Source organism: Sus scrofa, chromosome 8 (genome assembly GCF_000003025.6).
Source record: "Sus scrofa isolate TJ Tabasco breed Duroc chromosome 8, Sscrofa11.1, whole genome shotgun sequence".
NCBI classification, from domain to species: domain Eukaryota; kingdom Metazoa; phylum Chordata; class Mammalia; order Artiodactyla; family Suidae; genus Sus; species Sus scrofa.
Window position 1 is genome coordinate 137,577,945 of NC_010450.4, and position 8,420 is coordinate 137,586,364.

Here is an 8,420-nt window from a genome sequence, read left to right on the forward strand (position 1 = left end):
TCCAAAAGTCTGGAGTTAGGGCCAAGTTGGCCCTGGAGATATAAACCCCAAAGCTATGGGCGTAGGTGTAAAACGCAAATCCGTGGGCCAGAGGGAGTCACCCAGGACACTTGTACAGATTAGATTTTAAAGCTCAGCTCTGAAGAAGATGAAATCAGAACAGAGCGAAAACCCCCAGCCCGGGGGGCAAGAGAGAAACTGAGAGGTGGCTGCAAACCAAGCGAAGCAAAAGTTTCGAGGAGGAGGAGGTGAGCATGCAGGTTCACTGAGATGGTCAGGTCAGATAAGAACTGGAAATGACCATCAGGCTCGGCCACATGATCCTCCTCAGTGGCCTTGACAGGCCCCGACTCTGTGATGGGTGACCCAGGAAGCTGGGGTGCAGCGGGTTCAAGAGAGAACAAGAAAAGAGGCTTTGGAAAACTCATTCCTTCATGAATTTGGTTTCCTGCAGATCAGAAAAAATGGAAAGGCAGCTGGAAGGGAATGTAAGAATGAGGGAAAAAAATGGGTTTTTTGGTTTGGGTTTGGGTTTTTTTAAAGATAAAGGGTAGGAACCATACGTTTGTCTGAAGATGGGAAGGCCTGGGTGAGAGGAAAACCTTGATGACAGGAGAGTGGGGGAGACGCTGGGATGGGGCTGAGTGCTCTAGGGTGGAACGAGATTTCTCCGCCTCGACCCTGCTGGCACACTGGGCTGGAAGGTTCTTTATCCCGGGGCCTCTCTTGTATATCATAGGACTGCTTTGCAGGAACCACGACTCCACTACCAGTTAGGTGCCTGAGCAACCGCTTCCTGGGATGAAGCAGCAGGGCTGGTTAGAAAATGGTTACTGTCCCAATAGACAGGGGGTTCTGGAGCTTAGAGAAGTTCCTCTGCTTTGGGGGGACTGTCCTGTGCCTTGTAGGCTGTTTCGCGGCACCACCGGCTTCTACCTAGCAGCACCTCACTCCATGTGACAACCAAAAAGATCCCCAGACACTGCCCAACACCTCCGGGGGAAAAACCACCCGTAGTTGAGAACCTCTCTGACAGAAGATTGAATAAATCGCTTTTCGTTCCATTTAATATGTCAAGCCAGGCATAGAATCTTCCACAGGATGCAGAAAACACCCCTTTCACCTAGAGTAGCTAAGCCGTAGAAAAAAGGACATAATCTGACTAGAGAGGGAAACGTGCCACCAGGCCAAAGACTCCCTCACTGTCTCTAAAGTGGTAAAAATATGCTTCTACTTTTGGTCCAATTACCATCCTCTCGAAATGAATTATTTATTTCATTGCTACCCCATTTAATGGCACTTCAGCGACTGGAGGAAGGCTGTCATGAGCTGCCGAGCTCTTCCTCTTCCTCTTTGGGAGTTCATCGCTCCCAGTGCCATCAGCCAGTTGCACAGGCTGGTAAATTTTTCCTGTGGCTGTTTCCAGGGGGCCCGGGAGGATAAAGCGTGAGGCATCCCTGTCTCTGCGTGCGTGTGGCATTCTCAGCGTTTCTTTGCACACTCAGCAGACTTTTCTCTTAAGACACGGGCAATAGCCACGCTTCTGTTGCTTTCACGAATGTGTCATTATCTCATGCCCTATTGGGCTCTTTAAAAAGTGGGGGCGCCCACTTCTCATGTGGGTTTTGCTGGTGGAAAGCCAGGACCCACTTAAAGACCCATCATCCACAAGAAGGATGGGAGGCCCCGGAGCAGCCCAGCAGTGGGGACACCACCCAAGACCGATGGTCAGCGCCACCCTCAGTGACTGAGGTCACGCGTGTCTCCTTTTCCACAGCAGCGGTTACACGATGGCGCCACGTAGACGGTACAGAAGGAGTAAAAGGGGCCGAATCCAGGGACCGTTAGGAGGACTTCACCGAAGGAAGAGAGAAGCGGAGGACAGGCTGAAGGGGTTGACAGCCGCAGAGAGGAAGGCGCGGCGGGGGCCGGGCGGGCAGAGGAGCAGCCAGAGCAGGAAAGGGGCCGCAGGCAGCGGGCGCCTCTGCCCCTCCCGCCTCCCTTCGGGACCCGACGGCTCGGAGGCAGGCAGCTGTTGGCTCCGAAGGAAGGAAGGAGGGGGCCCTGAGGGAGGAGAGACCGAGCCCCTGAAGAGGGAAGGGAAGGGAAGGGAAACCGCGCAGGAGGAAGAGGGAGCTCCAGAGGTGCTCCCAGAATTGGCCTCTCTGGGCTGAGGGATCGGAGCGTGACCGGGGAAAAGAGCTGAATTTCCAATAGAAATCGGGCATCCGAGTAATATGAAAAGAAGGCAACAGGCCCTGAGACCTTTGTTAAAGCTCACCTAAGGCTAGACAGCTAGAGCCTCTATCAAATGATTCCTGACCATAGAGATACGCTTAAATAGGACGTTTCGTATCATTTAATTATAGGTCTGCAGCATGGATATTATATGGCTACTGCATAATACACATATCTGTCGTTTCCAGGAGAGTCACCGGTGATGTAGTCACAATAGCGGTGCGTTTAGGAGCTACTGACTGTGCTCCTGTGCGACCCGGGAATGTTGGTTCCTTTGACCAGCCGTGAAAGTCGAACGGTTTTCCAAATTCTCCGTACGCGTTTCCACGGGAAGAAAGAATATGTTACGGCAATTACGGCTTCGAGAATGAGTGAATTTAAATTCGGAAGGAGAAAATGGATGAAATATTGTCAAGGAAACTGGGGGCTTGGAGCTGGTTTTGTACGGTGTTTGTAGCCATATTTCGTGACAATCAAGTCCGGAGTTCTGCTCTGTCACCAGAGCCGCAACCCGAAACCAGGCCCGATTGCTCAGGCTCCGCTTTCTACCCCACACTGCACCTGACCTAGAAAATAAGCACAGGGCCCATTTGACGTGTATGAGACAAAGCATTTATTTTAAAGCTACGCTATTGCGCTTTTAGACTGGGACCGACTGCAGTAGGCCACCAGCCCGGCTGACTTGACCTCCGAACGGCTGTCTATTCGTTGCCACGCAGACCTGATATTCTTTGTTTTTAGCAGGGGGAGATGAGGGCTAATGTGTCATTTCCAAAGGCGTTCTCGTAAAAGTTTAAACCTCACCGTGAGAGGACTAAGTACGTTAAAATATACTATTCAAACCTTTATGGGTTGGGGAAGCGGATAAAGGCGGTCAAAAGGTACAAACTTTGAGTTACAAGACAAGTAGGTACCAGAGATGTGACGTGCGCCCCACAGTGACGACAGTTAAAACTGCTGGGCGGGGTGACCGAGAGCTGTCCGGGAGCTCCTGTTGCGGCTCCGAGGGTTACGAACCTGACAGCCTCCCCGAGGAGTCGGATTTGATCCCTGATCCCTGGCCTCGCTCGTGGGTTAAGGATCTGGCATTGCCTGAGCTGTGGTGGAGGCCGGCGGCTGCAGCGCCGATTCCACTCCTAGGCTGGGAACTTCCAGATGCAGGTGCGGCCCAAAAAAGCCAAAAAAAAAAAAAAAAGGAGGAAGAAGGACATTTTCAGTGTTCTCATCCCAGGGAAAAACACGGTTCCTCTTCTTCCATCTGGATACCGGGCCGGGCTGGGGGACTCATTGCACAGTACACGCAACGCAAGTCACTCCGCTGTATGATAAACCCACACAGTGCCGTGGGTCAGTTACTCCCTAACCAAATTGGGAGAAAAAGAAAAACAATGACAAGGGGATAAGACAACATGTTATTTAATAATTTTAAGACTAAAAATGCTTTTGTGGATCTTTTCCAGGGTTGCCTTGAAGATCAAGTGAGAAAGAATAAAATGACACGCTTTGGTAAGTATAAAATACGAAAGAAAATTGACTCCATTATTATTATAGTGTGTTATATTATTATATTTCTCCCAAAATCAAAGTCATTGCAAATGTACATTACGGATGGCGCAACTAAATGAAAACATTACGTGATAAAATACATAAAAAGAAAGATCATTAGCTCCTACCCATTTAGAGAAAAATGAAGTTTGGACAACACAAATGTTTAGAAGAGAAAAGCAAGGAACTGGTCCAAAGTTTAAGAAGGCCACGTATTTATGACCGTTGCTCTTGCATGGAGACAGTCGCCCTCCGACATGGAAACTAATGTTCGACACACTCCTGGGGAAGTTTTTTGGAAGAAATGCCTTGTATTTGCAGCAGTACTTCAAAAAGAATAAGAAAAATAGACGCTAGTTTTGTTAAAATGTGCAGTGTTCATAATAAATGATTTTGTTAAGACGGGAAGTTTCGTAAAGAGACACGGTGCCTTAGGTCCTTTGTGTTACTGGTACAAAGAGACGTTCAATAAAACGATATACAATAAAATAAAAGCTCAGTAAACAGTGGAAACTCTGTAGAAGATGAGTTGAGGAATGAAGGGAGCGTTTCTGGGTCAAGAGCGAGGGAGGAAGGGAGCGGTGACCCGAAGCCCACCAGCTGGGTCTCCCGACTGATGCAGGAACGCGGGAAGTGGGGTCGGGTTCCTGGTCACAGGCCCCGGGCTCCGAAAGACGCCCCTTGGTGTGAGGCTCTGCTCCCGCCACCGCCTTAAAATTCTTGCTGATGCGACTTCGAAGCTGTGTCTGGAAGCGAGGTCTCGTGGGCCGAGCAGTCACCCGGGAGGGCAGGAGGTGCGCGCCGCACGCTGGCCACCTGCGTCCCTCGCTGCCCCGCTCCCGTGCTGTGCCCGTGGGAATATTCCGGTGGGAATTCCGGGCCGTGCGGCAGCTCAGCCGGGCTGCCGGCCAGCACCAGGGGGGCTGGACGCTTTGAAGACCGAGCAAGGCCCAGGTGCAGGGCCGCTGCCGGCAGGCCTGGGAGGCCACACGTTTGGTCCGAACCAGAACTTGCTGTGAGAGCAGGAAAAAGCCCTGGAGAAGCGCTGCTGCCCAGGACCAGCCGGCCACGCGGGCCCGCCAGAACGACGGGGAAGGGAAGGGGCACAGAGGCTGAAGCACCAGTTCTTTCCCTTCAGGGCTTCCCTACGTAGCAGGAGGCCGAAAGTGGAGCCTTCAGGTAGAATACGTGTCTATCAGGAAAGGAAACAGAAAGAGTTGAGTTAGTTTTGTGCGGATTGCCGCTATTCTGGTAAGAACAAAATACAGGAGTTCCCATCGTGGCTCAGTGGAAACAAATCTGACTAGTATCCGTGTGGGCGCAGGTTTGATCCCTGGCCTCGCTTAGCGGGTTAAGGATCCAGTGTTGCTGTGAGCTGTGGTGTAGGTTGCAGATGCAACTCGGATCTGGCGTTGCTGTGGGGGTGGTGTAAGCCCAGCAGCTATAGCTCCAATTCCACCCCAGCCGCCTGGGAACATCCATAGGCCACAGGGAGGGCCCTAAAAAGCAGCATAAATAAATAAATAAATAAAATTTAAAAGTGCAAAGTCATGTGCATGAGGTATAAAATAGAAGTGTGTAATTTCAGTGATTGACTCTGCAAACCAGTTCAATATTCTTATATTTACATTTAAAACTGGCATTACAGAATATGAAGATAAGCAGTAAAATGTATGCAGTAACTTAAATTTATAAATTTTCCCCTAGTTCCTTGGGGGCTTAGAAGTTAAGGATTTGGTATTGTTGCTACTATGGCTTGATTCCATTCCTGGCCTGGGAAGTTCGGCATGCTCCAGACACAGCCAAAAAAATAAGTAATGAAATAATTAATTAATTAAACTTTTCTTTGCTTAGAACAATATTAAATAGCCAATGAAAAAACCAAACTCGGCCTGCCCAAGTTGAGGGACAGATTCAGAAGAGAAGGGGAAAGGCTTGTATTTCAGTACCTTTAAAGGCACTCTTCTGGCTTTTTTTTTTTTTTTTTGCTTTTTAGGGCCACACCCTCTGCATATGGAAGTTCCCAGGCTAGGGGTCCAATCGGGGCTACAGCTGCTGGCCTACAGCACAGCCACAGCGACATGGGATCCAAGCCACGTCTGCGACCTACACCACAGCTCACAGCAACGCCGGATCCTTAACTCACTCAGCAAGGCCAGGGATCAAACCTGCAACCTCATGGATACTAGTTGGCTTCTTTTCCACTGCGCCACAACAGGAACTTCTCAAGTCTACCTCTCGACATAACTTGCTTATGGTTTCTCTATCATAAAATTAAAAAATTTTGTTCTTATTACAGCCGCACCTGGGGCAAATGGAATTTCCTGGGCCAGGGGTTAAATCAGAGCTGCATTTGTGGCCTGTGCCATAGCCACAGCAATGCTGGATCCAACCTATGCCACAGCTTATATAGCAACGCAAGATCTTTAACCCAGTGAGCGAGGCCAGGGATCAAACCCGCATCCTCAGCAGACTATGTCAAGTTCTTAACCCACAACAGGAACTCCTAAAATATTTGTATGCTGTCAATTTATTAAGTCTTTCTCTTGTGACTTTAATTTTGGTATTTCGCTTAAGAAGACCACTCTTACTCTCAAAACAAATATATGTTTTATATATTTATCTTACATTCTATATTTTCATCTAATTCTCATAGGAAGTTTATTATTATTTAAGTCTTCAGATTTTCTGAGGATTATTTGTGTGGGGGGTATAAATCTCACTGCATTCCACTTTCCAAATGGATAATAAATATCCCGTACACTCTTTGAGGAATAGTTGACATGTTCTTACTGATTTAAAATGCTACTTCCATGATAATTTAAATTTCCTGGAGTTCCCATGGTGGCTCAGTGGAAACAAATCCAACTAGGAACCAGGATGTTGTGGGTTCGATCCCTGGCCTCGCTCAGTGGGTTAAGGATCCGGTGTTGCTGTGGCTGTGGTGTAGGTCAGCAGCTGCAGCTCCGATTCAACCCCTAGCCTGGGAACCTCCGTATGCTGCAGGCATGGCCCTAAAAAGACAAAAAGACAGGAATAATAATAATAATAATAATTTCCTTGCTTTCACAGAATCATTTCTGGGCACTTTACTATTAATTTGTTATTATTTATTGTTCCTGAATACTTGTTTAAGAAGCACATGTGTACATAATACAAAATGCTACGCTGTATATTCTAGGTGTTTGAAACATTTGAGTGTAAATGTTCATCACAAGGTGTGGAAGAATCCACAGAAGGAGGTGTGTTTGGGAAAGTCTGGAGATTAGCACGAATGAACAGTGGCTGCTGCCTCTCCTCTGTAATGTTTTAGTATTTCTCATGGGAAACTATTCATGTATTATATGCTTGCATGAAAACAAATTCGATGAGCAATACTATTAAAATTAGATACTATGTGTATAATGATTTAAAGCACACTTGCTGGTTTTTTTTTTTTTCCTTTTGTTTCTTTTTATATCCACACCTATGCAAATGGCAGTTCCTGGGCCAAGGGTCGAGTCAGAGCCACAGCCTGCAGCAACACCAGGTCCTTAGCCCACTGAACAAGGCCAGGGATGGAACCTTTATCCTCAAAGAGACAATGGCAGGGCCTTAGACCTCGAAGCCACAGCGGGAACTCCCACACTTGCTATTTTAACTTTTGATTTCAGATATCAAATATTTTCTTCAATAAGATCTTTTCCAAGGTGGTAGGTCTCGTTGCAGGGGCCTCTGTTCTAATGTATTTAGGTAGGTGAGTGTCGCTGAATGATATAAAGAGATGGCGTTTGAGAAGGGAAGAATGAATCTCTATCTGATGTTCCTACAAATGCCTCCAGTTCCTAGAGAAATGAAACATTGCACTATTTCTGAGTTCAAACTGCTGATTTGAGGTAAAATCTAAGAGTAGCTGAAAATGTCTTAAAATCAATACAGTTATGGAGAGGGTATTTATTCAACTGGAAGCCAGAAAGTTGTAATTCATGCCAGAAGGCTTAGAAAATACACAAGACTATACATACACAGAGATATAACATGTCTGTAACATGCTTTTTATGCACAGGCAGTGGTGCACTAACAGCGTAACAGCAGCTTGTGAACATTTTCATGCTCGTCAGAGCCTCGAGCCAAAAAGAAAAAAAAGAGCCTTAGATAAACCAGAATACATTAGGCATTCATAGTTTAGAGACACGGCTTTATAAAAAATGGTTTAGGAGTTCCTGTCCTGCCTCAGTGGAAACGAGTCTGAGTAGGATCCATGAGGATGCAGTTCAATCCCTGGCCTCGCTCAGTGGGTTAAGGATCCAGCCGCGAGCTGTGTGTGGTGTAGGTCACAGATGCGGCTCGGATCTGGTGTGGCTGTGGCTATGGTGTAGGCTGGCAGCTACAGCTCCGATTCGACCCCTACCCAGGGAACCTCCATATGCTGGTGGTGCGGCCCTAAAAAGACAAAAAAATGGGGGGGGGGTTCAAAACATCGTTCTAATGGATCACTCAGGAAATTAAATCAAGAATGATGACATTCAGAGATTCAATTCAACAGGTGTTGAGGCTATACATTTTTCATCAGAACTAGTGTTTGTGGCAAGGAGAAGAAATTGAACAGCTGTTTCTAAGTCTTCTTAAGGAGGCTGTGCATCTCTAGTTCTTTCATA

At 47.4% G+C, this 8,420-nt stretch overlaps 1 long non-coding RNA gene across 1 annotated transcript in view; it reads left to right on the forward strand.

The window, feature by feature from the left end:
* Positions 1–4,601, forward strand: part of LOC106508356 — a 90,446-nt gene extending 85,845 nt beyond the window's left edge. The window contains exon 4 of the long non-coding RNA XR_002346918.1: positions 3,699–4,601. This is a non-coding gene — a long non-coding RNA (uncharacterized LOC106508356). The remainder of the gene's footprint in view (positions 1–3,698) is intronic.